Genomic DNA, 20,948 nt, shown 5'->3' with positions numbered 1-20,948 from the left:
AGAGTGTCTGTGACTTAGGCAGTGTTATAAAGATCTGTTTGTCCCCAAAGCCCCTTTCACCCAGTTTATCCAGCATGCATTAACCAAGCACTTCGTTGCTCTGCTCTGGGCTCTTGCATGTCAGCAAGTGCTTTGAGATCTATAGGAGCACCTACTAATGTCAAAATCACTAATTCTTCTTCCTTCTAAGTTGATTGACTGTGGACCACATGCTTTAGACCTGTCTGGGCAGCCATTGTTAAAGAGGTTGCTGTGAAAATAAACTAAATTACTCTGGCTATGACTTCTCTCAGATGACTTGCCTTTGAGTAGGCTCCCAGGTGTCTGACAGTTTTCAGTTTTCCTCTTTCACCCAAAGTACATCACTGCTCAAGCATGACTGAGAGAGAGTGTTCACTTTTATATACACCATGATCCCTGTTTCAGAATGAAAGACTTCATCTCTCCAGTAATATCTGATGGCACCATTCTTTTCATAAGCACCTCTTTCCCCCTTAAAAAAATTACCTTCATTTATCTGTTTTCAAGAGGGAAATCCTTACTGACTATGATCATATGTGTCCCAGAAAAAGATACCATCAAGTACGTGGGCAGATACTACAGTTTCCCCTTTCTATTTTAGTAGCTCATTTCAATTGAAATATATAGGAAAAGTCGCCCATAGCTAATCTTTCAAGTAGAAAATCTCAGCCATGATCTCATACGACTTTGTAAACTGAAAAACTCAATCTCTTTCACCCACAGTGTGCCTTGATTTTAAGAATGAGTTGTATGAGAGGACCACATCTGTTTACATGGTGATACATAGCACACAATATTCATGGAGAACTGCAAACTCTGGGAGTGGTCTTTGTAGGTTGATGCACTGGCCTTCACTAGCCTGAAATGTGGCTATACCAGCTATATACCCTGCTGACACGGGGCCTCTACAAATGTTATATTTTTCTGCTTTTTCCTGAGTAGGAATTAAGGACGTGCATCCCTAAAATTCAAAATGGACAAAAATATTGCTACGTGGACATTTTTGTAAATTGCAGGTTTCTGCACTTACTGTATAGAGATGGAGGTGTTATTCTGGAGACAAGGGTGATTTTCATACCTGTTGGGCCAGAGTCTTTAAAGAGCTGCCTGTTAGCTGGTATGCTGGAGCGAGCACCGGCCTGGTGGGCTGCGGGAGCCCCCGGTTCCAGTGTCGTCGGCATTGCTATAGCCCTCGTGATTTATCAGCCTGAATCTCTGTGCCTCAGTTTCCGTATCTGCTAAAACAGGGAGTTGGAGAGATTGATCCCTGTGGCTTCCCCCGGCTCTGGTATCCTCTGGGTCTGCGAGTCGCCTTCAGTGTCTGCCATCGTCTGCCTTGCCAGCTCTGTTTGTCACAAAGATTAATCCATTTTAACTGTACCTTGGAGTGCTCCTGGGAGAGGAAGCTGGATGGATTGTTTTGCACCTATTATTGCATCAGAACTTTTGCCTTTTTAAACGAGATCGTGCCGTGCCTAAAATCTGTCTGCCTCTCTGCCCACTGACTTTGTTTGTGCTGATCTCTTGCCACGGAGCCTCTTCTTCCAGCATCCATCTCCCTCCAGGAGCTAGACTCAGCATCCGACTGTACCTGTCTTGTTCTCTGCAGCATCTGTCTGCTCCACTCCTAGACCGTCGTTAATAAACTTTCACCCATTACATACAGACCTTCATATGTTGACACCTGCAAATAAATATCTACTGTTCATAAAACTAAAAGAGAAAACTCAATTTTTTTAAAAAAAAGACTCTATTTAGTGCCATTTGTATTTGCACTTTTTGTTTAGTTGTAAGTTTTAATAGTTCCTCCTTTGAGGATTTGTTAGTACGAGCAGTATTGCTTATCAGAACACACCAACAGTCTTTTTGTAATATTCGCTTTTCCCCTTTGGTTCAGCCGAGCCTGCTGACAGATCATTCAAATTCAATTGTTTTATGTCTAAGCCGAACAGCTAATTAAAGTAGGGATGATTAACCTGACTGGCAGTGTCGCTCTCCCTCTCCCTTTCTCTCTCTCTCCCTCCTGTTCCAATCAGTCTTTTTCTCACACTCTCCCTCTCTCTCTCTTCCTCTCTCTCTCTCTCTCTCCCCCTTTCTCCCTCTCTCTCTCCCCCCACCTTCCTCTCTCTCCGTCTCTCCCTCCCTCGGTTGGTCTCTCTCTCTCTCTCTCTCTGTCTCTTGCTCTACTGTTTTTTTTTTTTCCCTCTCTCTCTCTCTCTCCTAAACGTGGTCTGCTTGCTGATGGCAGAATGGCACTCGGAGATTTGTGCATTGTGTCTGGTTTCCTACGGGCAGGCTGACCCAGTGCCTCCAGGGACTTATCAATAGACCACTCAGAAGAGACACAGACAGGAGAGAGGAGGAGGGGTGGGGGGAGAGAGAGAGAATCAATATCAAGAATAGAAGGAGCTCCGAAGCCATTTTTTTTTTAAAGAAGTATCGGGACTTGGGAGAGGGTGACAAAGAAGGTTTTTCAAAGAGGCAGTGGAGGAGGTTCTAATAAATTTGGAAGGAAACAGTTCCCTGTCTTGGGAAAAGGAGAACTCCTGACTGATTAGCATTCACACCAGGTATGAGATGTTCGCTACCCCTTATCACTGTGTCGCAACCGAGATGGAAAAGCCTTTTTTTTCTTTCTTTTTTTTTTTTTTTAGGAGTCTGAGGGAGCATGTATTTCGCTGTGTTTGTTGTTGGGGGGTAAGGAGGGTGGCGTGAGATCTGTGGGCATTTGTGTATGGGAGCAGAAAGAATGGAAGCAGTACAACGGGGGTGGGAAAGAGTATGGAGTGTGTTACTGTCTTCCCTGTCTTTGTGCACCCCTGGGGGGGTTACCCAAGTTCATTTCTAGCAGGTGGATTTAGACAGGAGTTACTTAACGCTTGACCGCCAGTTTTGAAAAAAAGAAAAAGAAAAAAACGCTGCTTCCTATGTCTATTAAAGGGAGCTCCAATTCCTCTCTCTCTCTTTCTCTCTTTCTCTCCCTCCCTCTCTCTCTCCCCCCTTCTCTCTCTCTCTCTCTCTCTCCCTCTCTCTCTCCTTCTCTCTCTCTCTTCCCCCCCATCTCTCTTCCCCTCTCTCCCTCTCTCTCTCTCTCTCTTCTTTTTTTCCTCTTCTAACCAGACAGCGGGAGGGTTCCTGGCTCCCAGCCAGCCCAAAAGCCTCTAAGTGTTTTGCACTTGTTTCAGGGAGTAGCTGCCCGGGGATTTTTCAGCATTTTCACTAGAGAACAAAGAGTTCTTTACAAAGGGAAGGGGGGTGGGGGGGAGTCAGCTTAATGTCTGATATATGTTTACCTATTTTTATTAGTTTTTCGCCTAAAAAGAAAGAGACGGGAACAGAACATTCACTCTATAAAGACACAAAGACATTCAAAAGAAATTCAGTTATCTTTTTTCTCCATCACCTCAATATATATACATAAAAAAGAAAAAAGAGAAAGACTAATTAAGTTGGGTATGTTGCTCTTTTCTCCTCTTTTAATCTTTCTAAATCCAACTGTCCTTATGCTCACTCTTGGCTATTTTTTTCTACTCACAATAAAAGTTGTTCAGGATGTATCTCCTTAGATCCTCTCTTTACCTTTTCTGGGGTCACAAAATCCTGGGGAGGTCAGAACAAGAGTCCACAAAATAATCAATTTAGTACTGAGAACATCTTCCACTCTTGCCACTTGGTAAAAAGTTAATCATGGGATTTGGGTTCCCAGAGTACCAGTGGGGTACAGTAGTTCAGTCGGTCTCACAAGTTTTTGCATCCATCTGTTTAAAAGGTACTGTTTGTGTCACTTGTCAGTTACTAAGAAAGGTACGAAGGGAGTAGATACCTGAATTTTATTTTTGTTTCAATCCAATTACATAAATGACAAAAACCCCAGAGAGGTTACTTGCCCCATTCGCGTTACATTAGTTCAGCAGAGAATTTCCAGGGATTCTGATAACCACGTAGCTTTGTGTTCTCCCTCTTATTAGTTTTTTTTTTTTGCCTGTGCATGTATATTTTTACCGTGAATGTGTGTTTGTAGCAAACATTCCAGAGTGCTTATCATTTCAAATTAATGTTCCAAAAAGAAAAATAAATCAGCAAGTGAACTGTATGTGCAAAAGGCAGTAAATAATTTCACCTTTTATATCTGCTGTACATTTATATCTTTATGCTAATATTCTTGGATTATAAACCCAAGAAAATGTTTTCATCCTAAAAGTTCTCCTAGTGCATTTATATTTCGATTGTCATTTGAAAATTGTTTCAAGGTACATAATGGACACAAAATTGAACAAGGATAAAATTTATGAGCACCACAAAAATTATTAAATGTTACATGCAGTACCTAACTACAGATGACTGTTTTAATAAGTGGAAACTTGCTACAACAGTGATTTCAATATTCTGAAACTCTTTTTTTTTTTTCACTCACAGAAAATATATTTTTGTCCCTGGGGAGGCAACTCTAGGAAAAATGTAGATATATACACTTTTCTATATTTTTTAGGATACATTTATATCATTGCTTCTTAAAGGCATAATACATATCAGGGTAAAGTGTAATGTCTAGTCAGTAAACCCTTCTTGCTGGGAGGTGTGAGCGTCTTACGTTTGAAGTAACTTGATAACAAGGAGTCTTTTGGGGGAAAACTTACTGTGTATGTGTTGCCTCAGTAATGACCCTTCAGAGGAAGAAAAAGGGGAAACAAGAGCTAGGTGGCCACTGTTTGCGCTGGAACTCACTGAAAGACATTAGAATCAGGGGAACTTTTGGCAAATCCAAAATTTTCTAGAGTGGCTCACTTCTTGCAGTTACGCATTTTCCTCAGGAAAATGCTTGTTTGCCTTCAGACTTTTCTATACTTTTGCCGAGATTTTGAATAGTGCTGAAGGAGAGAAAGGTCTTTAATGAGAAAGTCATCAAAATAAGAGAAAAGAAACTCGGTCTTTAAAAAGTTTTATACTGAAGGCAAGAAGGGTCCCCCCCCCCCTTTTGGCTTGTTTTTTAAACAGTTTCCCCCGGAACTCTTGTTGCTTTGGGGTGTTGTGCTTGCATTTTGGTTTTTTGTGTTGTTTGTTGCTTTTGCTTATTTGGGGGTGAGGGTGTTATTTCTGAGGTGCCCAAGGAGCGTCTAGGAAAGGGGCAGAGGGTTTATGGCCAAAGGCTGTTGCTGAAACCTGCACTAGCCTCTGCTGATCCCGACTCAGGCGGCTCCTATCAGCTAGTTGTGCCGCCAAGAGTACAGCGAAAGGTGATAGCTGTCATTCCGGGGTTCTTCGTGGATCTGACCTGAGAGTAACACATTCACAGTCGAGGAGAAAAAGGAAAAAAAATAGAGGAGGAGGAAAGAAAAGCTCTTTGAGCTGGAGCACACTGGCCCTTTCTTCCTGTAGCAATCCGCTCCAGTTCTTGGCGACGTGTCCTGCACTATCAGATATCATATGACTTTTTATTTAGATTCCTTTTGGGAGAATGGCCTGTTAGGACTCTGTTTGTTTTCTTTTATTTAATTTCCTTCTCCCCTCACCCGCTAGTTTAGTGTATCTGTGTGTGAGAGAGTGTGTGTGCACGCATGCCTATGTGTGTGCAATTTTTATCTTTGTTTTTGTTCTGTTGATCTGATGCTTTATTTAAGGGCAAAGCTTTAATTATTTCGGTGTACAGGTTTAATCATCTGCCAAAAAGAAACCTCATTCTAGGCTTTTGGGGGGGTCAATTTTTAAACACATCCATTAACACATGAGGCTGGAGATCCTAAATGCTTGCTGGTCGGGCCCTTGGCCCACTCCCTCACCTTAGTTTAACCCTCCCCCTCATCAGCATGCACAGTAGTATAAGTTAGGAAACACCTGTGCTGAGTTGAGAGGGAAATAAAAGTAGAAGCAACTTCTTCAAATCTGCACTCCTAGTTTCACTTTAATAAACTTTTTTTAATTGTTGATTTTTTTTGACACCCTCTGCTGAGCCTGAAAGCGTCAGAGCCACTGAGAAAGGTGTCTGTGGAGCTTTTGTGAGGCCAGCTGAGCACCCCTGGAAAGTAGACCAGGGGCTGAAAGTCATTCAGAGACTTAAGAATTAAGTGAGAGATTTAAATAAGATCTGTGAGCTCTGAGGGGCATGCAGGGTTTGGTCTGGTGATAGATGGAAAAATGGAACACAGGGGAACTCAAGGAGGAGAAAAAGGAATTCCCAGCCAGGGGTAACACTGGCATTTCTGCTGAAATGAATACTTTAAAAACCATATTTAATCATTTTTTAATATTATATGACGCTAGATTTAACCAGTTGATATGTGATTGCCTTTCATGCTTGCTATGTAAAGCAGAGGAATTCTAATGGCATTATTACGTGGTTTCTTCTAAATTTTTTATGTATTTTTCAGTTTTGAAGAGTTCAGATTTTAGTTAGCAAAAGAAAAACATAACTTCTCTAGGTAAATGTTTGTTTATACATTATTCTTATCGCTGTTTATATCAGGATTTTTTTGTGTGTAATAAAAAGCAAGTCTGCCTTGAAGATTCAGATGACCATTGTAGTCTTTAAAACCCAATAGTTTTAGTTCCTTATTAAGTTCTCTAAATTTATTTTTTTACAAACCTTACATTTCTAATACCTTATCTTAGCCAGATGTGAATTTTGTTGAAACTTGGAGGAAAATCTATCCCACCACTTTAAGAGTACCCAAAAGGGGAAGGAGAACTATTTTTCGTTCAACAAAAAATTTTAGAATCCTTTTTCCCCCAGCGGAAAACTCCAAAACAGCTTTGTCTCAGAATGTTAAACTTGGCATGGATAAGAAATGTGAGTTTTGCTTTGTTTGAGGAAATTTGTTTTTGAAACAACAATGTTATAAATATTTTTAAATTGCCTGCTGAGCATGCGCTGTGTCTGACTTTATTCATAGTTTTAAACACACACCAAAGTGCAGTCTTCTGAATGGCCACAGGTAAGGCTGTTGATTTGTATGATCTTTCCCAGAGCCACCTTCAGAGAGTCTTCTCAGTTTTCCAGAAGGGAAAAGGGAGAGCTGAGTGTAGACTTGGACTCCCTTCTAAAAATCATAGAGCAAGAGTAGATTCCCCCAGCAAGGCTTGCACGTTATTCTTAGGGTAAGTACTATTCAACTTTCTTTTCTTAATAGGAGTTGTCTGCCTTAACTTTTTGGCTTAACAGCAGTAGAGGAAGTTTTTGTTTTGTTTTGTTTTTTAATTTAACTGAAGGAGGTATTTGAAGTAGAAAATTTGCAGACTCTTAAGCGCATCTATTGTGCATAAATTTGGGGATATGAAAATTTGCCAGGGAAGGGATAGCAGCTCTGTGCTTGCAGAGCAGAGATGTGCTAGTCTGAACATGCCTGATCTCATCTGGAACTGAAGGCGAAATCTAGGTGGGCCTGTGATAATACCAGACAAGGAACACATGTATCTTTTGTGCAACCTTTTTTTTTTTTTTTTTTTTTTTTAAGCCTGGCTTCCAAAGAGAATGACAAAGAAATAGGTTCTCTCTTGCTTACCAAGTAGTCATACTTTGCTTCTAGAGACAGATATTTCCGGCTGCTGTTTTGTTTTGTTGTTGTCATCGCTGTTGAAGTATATTCTTTCTCGTCAGTGATTGCTAACACTTTCCATTTTGCAGAACGCTTAATCTCCATTAACTCCGTTTGATATTTCTTCACTTGGTTACCTTTCTCAGGTCTGCGATGACCCTGTCCGGCTTTGCAATTCTTAACAATTCTTGCCAGACTACCTTTATTCATTAGCTGTTTGTTATATGTAGTTATGGTGGAGATAAGCTCGTTTTTCAGGCCTTTATAACTATCCACAATTTTTTTTATTTTGATGAGAAATTTCTCATAGTTAAAATTTTCAACTCAGAACTGAACTCGTCTTGTCAAAAAGCTTGAACCAAATCCAAATAGCCATTTTTCAAAAAACTAAACATTCTAATAAATGCAAATAATTTTTATACTATTCATATTGATATGCAGTGCTTTTCTAATTTGGTTTTCTCGTTCTATAAAACAGAACCTGAGAATTAAATGTATTTTTTTAAAAAAGGAAAGGACTCTGCCAGATTAATTAATGCTGATATTTTTTAAATGCCCAGTTTGAAATAATTCAAAGTTTTTATTTCTGTGCGACATATTACCTTTCGAAGTCATTCATTAACATTTTGTGCAGTTATATACATATATACCCATACAGAAACAACTTCACTTTACATATATATTAATTCTATTTTTGCATAAAAGTGGATTAGCATTGATGCAGATTTTTATTAATTATATTTTTATTTTTCTGTAATTTAAAAATCCAATTAACTATTGCCTCCATTTGATTATTTAATATATGCATATACTTATTAATATCTATTTGTATTCTAATAATTTATCTTAATTTATAAAGTATTTTTATAAGACTTATAAACTCCTGAATATTATGCAGCTATATTAACGTTCAGGTTTATTCGGATATGATTTGCTTTGTTCCCTGTTACTGCGCTAAGAAGTATTTTATTTTCCCAAACTAAAACAACTATAACCATTCTTTCCTATATATGTTTTCTGTATGTCTTCAGTATTCTTAAGAAGAAACTTTTTAACCTTGTAATTTCCTGGAAAGCTTTCAAATAAGTAGGAGAAGTCATTTTTCCCTTGCTACTCCCTGGTCTGTCTGTAAGCTTTCACTCACTGTACCCCTCACCATCAGCAACCCTGACAAAACAACACTAATAAACATGATATGATAATTTTTCTGATCACAGAACCAGGAAATACCAAAGAAAATTGTAGCATATGAAGAAAAATTCCAAGAGCTTCTCCAGTAAGATCAGCTGTTTTCGTACTTCTTTTTCTCTCCTGAGTTTTGTTTGTGACTTTTTTGGCTTACTGAAGCATATCCCCATAATCTTACAAAGCCATAGCAAATTCCCCATGCCACAACAATGCTGTAGCTGAGGAGAGCCCAGAAGAGCTGGTCCTGGGTGCTGCAGACATCCCCAGCAGTGACGCAAGGCAAGAAGAGTGAGTAGGCTGCTCTTCTCTTTGCTTCTTACCTGGGCTGCTCAGTTGGCCAGGTGGAGTGATTTTCTGTCTGTCGCTTTCCCTTCAGCTATCTGGGGTTTTTCCTTCAATAACCAATAGCTTTCTATCTCTTCCCAAGAATGGTTTACAAAGCAAAACATCCCATTTTTCATTTGAATTGAATCGTGGAAACTTTGGAGATTGGAAAGGGCAAAACAAAGGGGCTGAGGGTATCAGAGAAATATTCAAAGTGGCGTCAGATTCAAAGCTGGGTGTTTTTGGTCTATAACTTTTCTATTCTCTCCAGAGCCTCTAAGAGGTTGAAAGTAGTGAATGGAATAACTATAGGGTACAAACAATGATCTAACTGATTCAGTAGATGGAGCTCTTCCCCCTAAGTCTGTGTTTAAATTAACGTCCCACTCTAGTTTGTGGGACTCTCTGTATTAGGTGTGTTCTACTACTACACATGTAAAATCAGACAGCTGGAGAAGAGATTTCCTGGCATTTTTCAAAAGAGATGAAGCATTTGTTCTTAAACACAAAACAGTACAGGGGAGAAGTAAAGACAGGGTGGGAAATGAAGTTCACCTATCTAAATTTCTCCCTCTTCGTTGATATTCTTAAGTATGAAGTTAAATCCTTGCATTTATTATACAAGTAATTATTACTGAAAATGTAGAAAAATGTATGGAACATACAATATTTTGGTTGGATTGTTGCAAATCTTTTAGACTATCTGAACTGTGCAGCTCTCCTCTCATTTGATTCTGCAAAGGAATCTTAATACTGTGATGCAATTGTTTCACCCAATTAGTCTACAGAACCTGGCTGAGATGATACAGGATCTGAACTGTGACAGTGCAGAGGAGGGCGAAGCAGCTGTGTTAAGGTGCCTCTATGGAAGCCAAAATATTTTCAGCAATAACTGGAAATAGATCTTTAGTATCTGTTTTAATATGGAAAGAACCACTTGTTTATTTTTTTCATTACTTGAAATGAATAAATAAAATTTCTGTTGGTATTATATTATTTTCGGTACCAAGAGAATAAGGTTGATTAGGTCCCTGCCTGGTTTCAGGAGGGAAAATAGATGTATACTGTATGTAATAAATGATCTTTCTTAGTGAAATGTCTTCTCACAGATTGGAGATATTATTGAATATCTCTTATTAAATCTTGATAAGATCATTTGGCCAAAGTAGAACTAGGCTTGGCTATAGTACCAGAGAAATAGCATTTTTAAAGGACTTGGATTTCCTTTGCATACCACGTGTCTGAGTCCGATACGGTCCAGGAAAATAGAGAGGATGAAACAAAATTATTCCTAAGCAGCCGCCGTAGGCCAAACACTGAAACAGTGCCAACCTGGACCAATCAGGCTGGCTTCTCAGAAGATACATGCTTTTGTCAGACACTTACATGAAGGAAACGAGGGAGGTAGTCCTTTACATTGCATTCATGTGAATGATTCTTCACTAATTTCAATAAAGTCCACGGTAATAAATTCAATGATTTTTATTCTTTTGTAAAGCAAGAAATGTGAATTTTCTTGTCCAGCTAAAGATCTCTAAATGTTGCATTCTCACAGCTTTTAAACAAAACTATCCTTCTGAATTTAACTGAGTGAAAAACTTCTCACAGAGAGCAAAGAGTAAAATTGATGGAAACTCAAAATCAATTCCAAACCCATTTCTGGCATGATGAGAATAACATTTGTGCTGTGTTTAAAGCAGTTTAAAACAAGAAAATGATAAAATGATCAATATACTTACAGCCAAAAATAACCAGAAGAGAACGATCTGTAATCCACTCCCAGACCTGAAACCCTGCACTTTTGAATGAACATGAAAATAAGTGAATATATCTTTTAGAAGGTGGCATTATAAGCCTTACAATATAAAGCAATGATTAGATAGATGCCAAGCTTTCAACTCTATGTAAGCAATGTTTTCAGAGCTAAGCCAAATAAAAATTGTGGATTTATTTATTTGTACATAACCTGACCATAGAAGCAGAAGTTAAGGAATATATAGGATGTCACCGTGAACTCCACTGCCACTTCACAGTCTATATACCCTGCTTTTTTAAAAAGTTACAAGTGAAAATGTTTTAGGCTATAGATGAAAAAGAATCAGTCAATGTGGAACAAACTGAACATTTCTTTAAAAATACATTGACTTTTGACTAATTTATTAAGTTCAATACAAATGTAAATATAAATCACGCATATTTTATGCTTACTGCTGCAATAAATTGAAGGACTACATTGACACTAATAAATTTTGAAACTGTGGATTCAAGGTCAGTGAAATGCCACTGTCCAGGCTTACAAAAACCTCTCTAGACTTAGGATTTTGCCCCCATGAACTATTTTTTTTTTTTACCAATTTGTCCAGTCATGTAATGGGCTATTTATTGATCAGATAAAATAAAATTATCCTTCTGGATGAAGAAATCCTAGCTGAAAAATTAAAATGACAACAAATTGCATAAGCACATTTAATTTGGTTGACCTAAGGTGTAGGAGGAATGGTGATAATTCTAATAAACACTGTGACAAATGTAACTACAAAAAGCATGTGTGCTTACATCAGTAAGAGTGAACTCAGTGGCCAAGGTCGGAAGGGTGAGACACAGGAGCCATGACAAAGTCAGGGCTCTGATGAAAGGGGTCTGGGGATGTTTAAAGCTTGTGCTGTGGCCGGCTGCAAAAATAGCAAATACCCAAAAGAAGAGACAGTCAATTGTAATAGTAGATAAATAGGACAATACTTTTCCCTATAGGATGTAAACAACTATAGAGTTTAGTTTTGCAAAGAATTATAACAACTTCACAAGCATTGGCTGTCCAGTGAGATAAGAATTGTAAAGAGCTGTTAAGCACATCTTACTTAAAGATTCATATAAGTTTAATTGATATAGGAACTTATTGTGCTGTTATTTAAAATTGAAAACTCTGCTTTAAGTGTCAACAATGCAAATGTCAGCATCATGAAACCATAATCAATGAGGGAGCCTTAGATATCTTAATATGGGTGAGTGAGTTAGCAAACTCTTCAGAAAGGAATATTGGAGTATCTGGTGTAAGATAATGTAGAATTTGAACATAATATATATATATATATTACAATGACTTATATTTGGATAAACAATTTAAAAGAAAAGCTTTAAAAATAGAGAAAGTATAGCTCCACTAAGACGTTTTGACTAGTGGTGCTATACATTGGAGTCCATGAACCAGGGGTTCTGTGTAAGGAAGAGTGGCAGAATTTACAGAAAAGCTCTAGTCTTATTTTCATCAAAAGGGGTAGGGTGTTAACAGATTCAGATTAAGAAGTGCTGTTAGGGTTTAACATTCACTTTGCCATAAGAAAACTTAAACTGAGAAGTGACAAAACTATCTCAAGACATGAAAGGCAAATTGTATTAAACTTAAGTTCTCTAGCCATTACACCACAAGCCTGACCCCTAAAACAGATTAATAAAAATAAAAAGTAGATGATATTTCAGAAGTAATTGAAGAACAGAGCAAAGGAACCAAGCCCTTGGGGTTTCTATTTCTGTACCAATTACCCCACATTAGATAGGGCAGGAGCACACGTTTGGTAAGGGTAAGGCATTCTGGGAAATAAAAGACAATGCAGCCTGACCTGTGGTGGCGCAGTGGATAAAGCATTGACCTGGAACACTGAGGTCACCGGTTCAAAACCCTGGGCTTGCCTGGTCAAGGCACATACAGGAGTTAATGCTTCCTGCTCCTCCCCCTCTTTTTTCTCTCTCTCCCTCTTTCTCTCTACTCTCTCTCTCTCTAAAAATGAATAAATGAAATATGAAAAAATAAAAATATTCCTTTAAAAAAAAAAGACAATGCATCCAGATCATGCATTCTCTAGACACCCTCTGCTGTTAACACTGCTCCTATGATCCCCATATTCCCTCCAAAGTACCTTGTGTCTCATTTTCCTTCTTCCCTCCCTCTACCGTCAACACCTCCCCCCAAAAAAAAGAAAAGAAAGAAAAAGTTAAAAGGAAATTTTTTTTGAAGAATTGTAGTGAGATAACCTTTTAGAAAGAAGTTCTCAGAAATTGTCCTGTAGAGATCATTGTATCATATTATCAAAGTATGAGTTCTAATCGGAGGGTGCTGATTCAACAAGTTTAAATACATAGGCTGGGTTATTCCTAATTTCCTAAGCACTCACCACATACGTTAACATATCCCTCTTGCTTTTCCCCTGGTGTTTTCAAATAAAAGCAAATTCTGCCTCCTTTATTTCTGCAGTACTCTAGCTTTTAATGGCTCTTGTCATAGTCTCTCTTAGAGATTAACCATTTGTATGTTTATTTGTAATGAAAGGAACTTGCCTATGCAATTTTGGGCAATGCTTTTAATTTCACCGGGCCTCACTCTCCACATCTGTAAATGAGCAAATAATAATACCTTGCTGGGATAGTGTAAGAATTTCATGAAGAAGAGTATATAAGGTGCTTTGTACAATGACAAGCACATGGCCATCACTCAATATCGTTGCTTGGTGTTGCTACTACTGCTCTTATTAATATTCCCTTGCCTCTGCTTTTTTCCCAATAGTATTCTTCTTGAGGTCATAGATTGATCTTATTGAGGTCAATATCCCCTCAAGCAACAAGCACAATGACTTTTACATACTGGGAACTGAATAAAAATGTATTCAATCTTTTAATGAAAGTCCACAGAGCCTATTACCTCCTTGCAAAAATGCTTAAATTCTTTTCTGGAACTTTAGAACAGTGGATGGTTGTGGCCAGTGCCAACCTAGGTACACCATCAAGGATGTCAGTATTGCTCACTGCAGACTGTCCGTACCACTCTCTCTCTCAGTTCCCCATAGACCCTCCAACCACTTAGGGTTGTTCTTTGCAGCATCCCCAAAAGTGTCAGCGTATGGTTCTGGTTCAGGTGATTAATGAGCTTGTTATACCTGTGTCTGTAGCCTGAACTAGAAACTTTCACTTTGGAGAGCAGGTCAAGATATTGAATTTAATTTTAGTTGCTACTGTTATAAGCCAATTGTGTATTCATTTCATTTATAGATTCCCTCTCCAGCCATATATTTTCATGGGTTGAGAGCACCTGAATCTGCATTGAATGTCCTTAGATTTTACTTTGGGGACCTGAAAATGAGGCAGTGAGATGTTTTTGATAGCGAGCTGTCATCTTTGGCATCTCTTCTCTTTAGTGTCTAATCTGGTCTTTATGAAGAAGGGGGTGAGTATAGAATTTTTATCTGACTTGAGTATGGCATGGTAATTCTGTATTAATGAGGTCTTTGGTCAAAGCAGCCCATCTACATACTTCTTTTTTTCCTGTCATGCAACCACATTCTGTGGAAATGGGAAACTTCTAAATAATGAAAAGGATAAAATAACTTGAAGCATGTCAGGGTAGAGATGGAGCATTAAAGGCACAGGTTCAGCTGTAGGCAGGATGGCATGCAAAGCAGACCGTGCTGGTCATTTGAGGTTACAGGAAATAGTGAGAAAATCAAAAAGGGGCAGATCACATGGCCATTGCCAAGGAGATGCTGACAGCAGGGCGTACTCAAGTCAGGAAGAATGTTGCATCTTAATCAGCCAGAAGTTCCATTTATTTGAGAGTGAGCTGATATTTGTGAGGGGAACAAGGTCACATTTAATAAAACTGGTAATTCAATAAAGGGTTCTGACTTTGCCAGAGTAATGGTGTTGGCATCGAGTGAAGAAAGTTTTGCAGATTTCTATGTGTGCACTTGCTGTTACTGGTGTTCCTGGTGGGTGGCTGAATCATCCTGATGGCATTCAACAGGAACCAGCTGCTGAGAATATTAAAATGCAAGCATTTATTCCTCTAGAGAGACAGTAGCATCTGCAGAGTTTTCCTATCTTGATAGTACAGATAATCCCAGGGAGCATTCTCTAGTAGTTTTAACTCTCTGTTCATTTGTCCATTGTTGTTGTTGTTTTTTATCATTACCATCAGTACCTCAGGTTCTAACTAGCAGGAAGAGTGCCTGAGTCCGCACTAGGTTGTAGAGATGGACAGTAAGCACTACACCAAGGACACGGCACTGCCTCCTGGGCTTTACCTTGAACTGTGCTTCTCAAGAGGAGCAACGGCATTTTCCCCCCTTGGCCTGTCCTCACAGCAAAGAGCTGCCCACACTCCAGTCCTTAGTGAACTCCACCAGCAGCGTGGAAAGGACTCAGACTCCTCCACACTCAGTACAGCCTTCTTCAGAGCTTTCCTTTTTACTTATAAAACTGAAGAATTTGTTGCTTTCTGGGTGTGATTTGTCGTTTTTTTTGGTTTTGTGTTTTGAGCTAGCATCAACAGTTGGGGGGAAGGGAGGGGCAGGAAGGAGGTTTGAACTCAGTAATCTACTAGGTCTTTTCCATCTCTAATATTTATGAATAATGTATTGAACTTATGGAAAAATGTTGAATATGTTCATTATGAATTATATTCACCAGTGTGTTGCCTAGAATACTAAAGAGCAAAAGCAGTTGCAGCCTAACTAGTTTCTTACAATAAACGTACTGGTACAACAGACCTCGGCCCCGTCCCTATTCCACTGTGTGCCGTCCCCAAACACATGCTCTACATGTCTGAGTGGCAGCTGCACGCTGGGCACCTGATGTCATGAACCGACGTTTCTCGTCGAGTCTGGGTCCTAAACAGAAGCATCTTTCTTGAAGGTACTGACTTCCTTGCAGATTTACTCAGGGGCTGCCATGCTATAGGGGTTACAGTTCTAGGCATCAGAAAGGAAACTTAGAATTTTGTTCCGTCATTTAAAAAAAAATGTTAAGTATGGGCAACAAATTTACATTCTGATATAAATGAGTGAGAGGAGCAGATATTTCAAAATAAAGGAATTTTCATTTAGCTTCAAATCATTATATGGTTCTCTCTATTGGTTTTCTCACAATTATGTTTTGTTTGAGATTTATTAAAATAAAATTGTGTTTCCTAAGCATTTACTAGATAACATCAGAAAATATAAACCAGAGCATGACAAGAGGCAAGAATCTGGGATTTTTTTTTTTTCACACAAATAATCAACAAAATAAATAATGCAGTTAAAATAATACCAAAATAGTTTTTCCCTGACCAAATAACAGTTGGATCCTTTTCTTAAAAAATCAAATAGAGTACTATAAGTGACATGCAAATGAGGACCAAAATAGACAAAGACTACCTAAGGTCAAGAACTTGGAGGGCGGGCGCAGCCCTGCTGTACAGTAGAGGAGCGTTCCAAGGGGAAGCGGCTCACAGAGAGTGCAGCAGAAAGCTCCGGCCCTCTCTGGTCCCAGGAGACCAGCCAGGGACTGAGGAGGGAGTTCTGCTTCAAAGAAGTCTTTGCTTCGTGTGGTATCGCATCAGAGCCATTGCCCTCGCTCTTCTGAAAGGGCAGTCCAAGAGCTCACATGTCCCAGTATCAACTTTATAGTGATATTAGGTCAAACAAACTGCCCCAGCGTAATTTACATTCCAAAGGTGATTTTTTTTTTCTTCTGCTTTCTTAAGAGTGAAAACCCATCAGAGCCCATGAATAGCAAGTATAAACTTAGAGCAGCCACGTTTATCAATAGCTTATCAACTTATTGGGGAGCAAGAGAGAGGGAGAGAATGTATGAGGGAGAGAGAGAAAGAGTAAAATCTTTTTTTCAGGAAATGGCCTGGTCCAACACTTAGATCAGGTCACTCACAAACTGTAATGGCTGCCCAGTTCCAGAGTGGTAGGCATGAGAGCGCTGTGGCTGGCTTCCCAGCTCCGCCCTTCCTTACGGAGCACATCACTTAACCTGTCTGTGTAATAGTGTTTGTCAGAGAAATAGAAAACTGTCTATCCTCATCTCCTTCACAGCGGTATTGCTAAGGCTGATTGTGCACGTGTATATAAATGTATGTATTACAGCTATCTATTTACAGCAGGGGAGAATGATTTAAAATAAGTGAATCTGGATTTTATATATGCATCTGTTATGAAGGTCAATCTTTTATTTATTATTTTTTTATTTTAAAACCTCCTTTGCTAATTACTAATTTGTTAAACGACTTGAAAATAATGACTGAGCCTATATCACCCTTGCGATATGGAGGAATTTTTTTAAACCTAAGCGAGATTTTAGGGATCCAACCACATCTTCATGTACTGATAGACCCTGGCGGCCTTACTCAAGGAAGTACAAACCTATTAAGCAAAATTAAAGGTTGGCTTTACCAATAGATATCTAAAATAAAATCCTAAATCAAGGCCTAGTAATAAAGTATAACTCTGGCTGTAGGAGTGAACTGGTTCTCTATATTAGACACTTATATTTTAGAAAATGGGACAAAGATATATCGTAAAGAGAAGATAAGCTTCAGCCTGCACAAACATCTTGGGCGTCTGCCCAGGCTACCAGACTGCCCCAATGTGCGTCAGGCTCAGGATGGATACAGGCCCTGGGATCAGTGGAGAAGAGGCCACATTTACCCATTGTGTACTGCTGTTATTCTTTCAGTGTTCATCTTGGCTGTTTAATCTCTGCTTTCTATATACAGACCTCGGCAGAATGATAATGACATGAGGAGGGCAGGTGAAGATAAATAAAAGTGGTTTTTTAGACATGACCTTATCCTCTAATAGCTTTTCTCTGCTCCATTCCAAGCATCCATGAAAGAGAAACTGAGCTTCCACGGAGAGTGAAGTCATAGCTCCAACTTAGCATGATGAGGAGAAAGGAGCAAGCACGCTGTTAGTGAAACAGGCAGTTTCTGCTGGGCGATGACCAGCTTCTCCTATTTCCTCTGTTTTTTCCCAAACTGAAAAGAGTTATTGTGGCAATTCACTTGTGCTTCTGAGCCTGCGTGCACATGCCCAAGACCTGCTCCAGGTAAGGCCAGAAAGAAAGCAGGAACAGGACTTCTATTCAAGAAACTCGGCCTCTTTTCATAGTGTCTGCTTGTTTTTTGGTTTTTGGTTGTTGTTAGTTTTTTTTAAGGGAAATTTTTGTTTTTAGAAACTATGTTTCAATTCCGAGACATTGATATCTTTTGGGTGTGACAGAAGCGGGGATTAGTGGCTGTGACAAATCAGAATTGCACTGGCAATTGCAATCTATCAGAGATGTTGGCACACCCCCGATTTTTCTGATCCTTACTGAAGAATTCTGGGGTGTCCTAACCTGGAAAGAGAGAGAAAAGTGAAAGTCTGAGAGTGGGGGGTGCATCTTTATTCATTTTGGTCTCGGTAACTATGGGACTGGCCTGCCGAGGTGAAAACAGCCAGCACCAGCATCACCTTCCCGGCTGTACGGCCTGTGCAGGTACACAGGGCCCCCCACTCAGAAGGGCCCTGTGCTCACTTCAATGTTCTGCTGTTGCTGTCTTGAAATTCCTAATGATTTTTTAATAAGGGGCTCCACGTTTTTATTTTGCCCTGAGCCCCAAAATTATGCTGTTGGTCTTGTCTGGAGTGTATTTTTCCCTGGGGTGCCAGCTGAGGATATCAATCATGTGCCTTTTCCTACTGAAAATGATCCCCCCCTTTTTTTTCTGATTTTTCAGAAGCTAATCCTGTGTTAAACTGAAGATTTCTGTCCATTCAGTGTAGTTAAGAACCCGTCGCTCCTTCCTCCAAACACCTTGAGATGATTATAATCAAGATGGTCTTGATTTGTAAACAGAAACTTTGTAGTTGTCTCAGCCAAGTATTTCTTGCTAGAAGTTAACACTCAGGAGAAATAGTGTGGTAGTGAAGTCTTTGCCTTTAATTGGATAGTTAAAATAGGCTTCAACCATTAAATTGAGATTTTAAAAAAAAGAACATTGAACATTCAGGTTATTTTAGAGTAGGACTTCCAAACCATTATCAAACACAGTGGATTCTAAAACCAAGGTGATCTCCTAGCTCTGGCCCTGGCTCCTGTCCCTCTCAGACCCACCACTGCTGCTGCTGTGTGTTCTGTGTCCTTGCTTTCCCTCCTGCCATCAGCTCGTGTCAATCCTTTCATCCTCCTTACTCAAAACTGGCACTCATGGGAGGGAGTTCCTCTCGTTAGTCTACATACAACATCTAATGAGAATAATTCTTGCTAAATTCTGTATTGTACAAACACACTACCTCTGCCGCCACCTTGGTGAGTGTGAGTGACAGAATTGTAAGGTCTAGATTACATGTCACGAGGTTCACGGGCCTGTCCACGGTGACAGCTTCTTAGGACCAAGCCTTAACCGGAAGAATCCAGGCCTCCTAACTCCCAGCCAGATATGCTTTTGGTGACTCAGGGCATCCTCAACATTCCTAAGAGGTGCATTCTGCATGACTGGCCCATATGCCAGTGTGTAATCACTGTCACCTGGGGGAGGAGGAAGTACGCCATAGGAACCAGGAACTGGAGAAAGAGCCTAACTGGCCACCTGAAGCTAGTCAGGTGAACCTGTACAACGCTTCCCACCACTAGTAATGTCTCCAGGATTGCTGGGAGGACCCAGAGACTTGTTCGCCTAACACAAAGCTGCACTCACGACGGAAACTCAAGAAGAGTTAGATTCTTGCACCTCTTCTCCTCCTCTTCCACACATCTCTTCTTCCTCCTCTACAAAGGAAAGGAAAAATAGATTCTGACAAAGAGATGCCAGACTGGTTTGTCTTCGCGAGTTTAAATTGTAGATCAGAATAACCTGTCCTTGCCAAAACCAGGTGGTCTGGAGTTTGCGGGGGGTGGGGGGGTGGGGGGGGTTATATTTTTCTGAAGTTGGAAACGAGGAGGCAGTCAGACAGACTCCCGCATGCGCCCGACCGGGATCCACCCAGCAAGCCCACCAGGGGGCGATGCTCTACCCATCTGGGGCGTTGCTCTGTTGCAACCAGAGCCATTCTAGCACCTGAGGCAGAGGCCATAGAGCCATCCCCAGTGCCCGGGGCCATCTTTGTTCCAATGGAACCCTGGCTGTGGGAGGGGAAGAGAGAGACAGAGAGGAAGGAGAGGGGGAGGGGTGGAGAAGCAGATGGGCGCTTCTCCTGTGTGCCCTGGCCGGGAATCGAACCCTGGACTCCTGCACGCCAGGCCAACGCTCTACCACTGAGCCAACTGGCCAGGGCGTGGAGTTTGCAGGTTTTTAAATCAATGCTGACCTCCTGTCTAATGACAACACAACCATAACACAGCACAAGGGTCAACACATTACTCATCTCCCAAGGAAGTTGTCCGTGGTTCACCAGCTCCAGACAAGGCCCAGGACAAATACTGCAAAGGAGATTGAGTCCATTTTAGTTGTGGCCACGCTTCCTCCTCTTCTCTGCCTCTGGGGCCCTGAGTCCTGGTGTTAATCTCATTCCCTCCCAACCAACCCTGTTCCAAAATGATCTCTATCCCTTTCCCCAGCTCTGTTAAAACTTTGCACTGAGGAACCCAACCTAGGGTTGAAGTGATTAGAGCACCAAGGCATGAATGGCTTAGCTCCCCTGTGGGATGTAGCATCTCAGAAGTGTTGGAAATAGAAATGCACCTCATTAACAAGGGGCTTCTATGCTCTTACTGTAGGTGGCTGTCCGTTCTGAGCCAAACCAGCCTACGTAGAATCAGTCTTGTCCTGATGCAGCCGCACCCGCCCATCCCCCCATCTTTATCTTTGGTCATGTATGTGATGTGAACTCAGAAAAGCAGACTTTCTTCCTGAGAAAGAGGCAGGAAAACATGCAGCTTTACACAGTGAATAATGAAAACCTGGATGGTTGCAGAGGGTCTCTTTACAAAAATGTGCCATAATATCATTTTTTTTTAAATATGAAAATAAGTCTGGTGTGGACAAAAAAGGGGCCAGTACTAAACCTGACAAGCTCAGGAGACCTTGCACAGCAGCTTTACGAACTCAAAGACCGAAAGGAACCACAGTCGGATGACCTGAAATGA

The 20,948-nt window shown here is 40.3% G+C and overlaps 1 protein-coding gene across 15 annotated transcripts in view; it reads left to right on the top strand.

Annotated features, from left to right (window-relative positions):
- The window catches only part of ZBTB20 (zinc finger and BTB domain containing 20), an 895,053-nt gene that overhangs the window by 737,750 nt on the left and 136,355 nt on the right, over positions 1-20,948 (top strand). The window contains exon 1 of one of the 15 annotated variants that reach the window (XM_066347061.1): positions 2,511-2,591. The exons of the other annotated variants lie outside the window; for them this stretch is intronic. The gene's annotated coding sequence lies outside the window, so the exon portion shown is untranslated. Of the gene's footprint in view, positions 1-2,510; positions 2,592-20,948 lie in introns of those variants that run through there. 15 annotated transcript variants of the gene reach the window in all.

This window comes from Saccopteryx leptura, chromosome 8, assembly GCF_036850995.1.
Source record: "Saccopteryx leptura isolate mSacLep1 chromosome 8, mSacLep1_pri_phased_curated, whole genome shotgun sequence".
NCBI lineage: Eukaryota > Metazoa > Chordata > Mammalia > Chiroptera > Emballonuridae > Saccopteryx > Saccopteryx leptura.
Note: the sequence above shows the minus strand (reverse complement) of the source record. Positions and strands in the feature narration are given on the sequence as shown.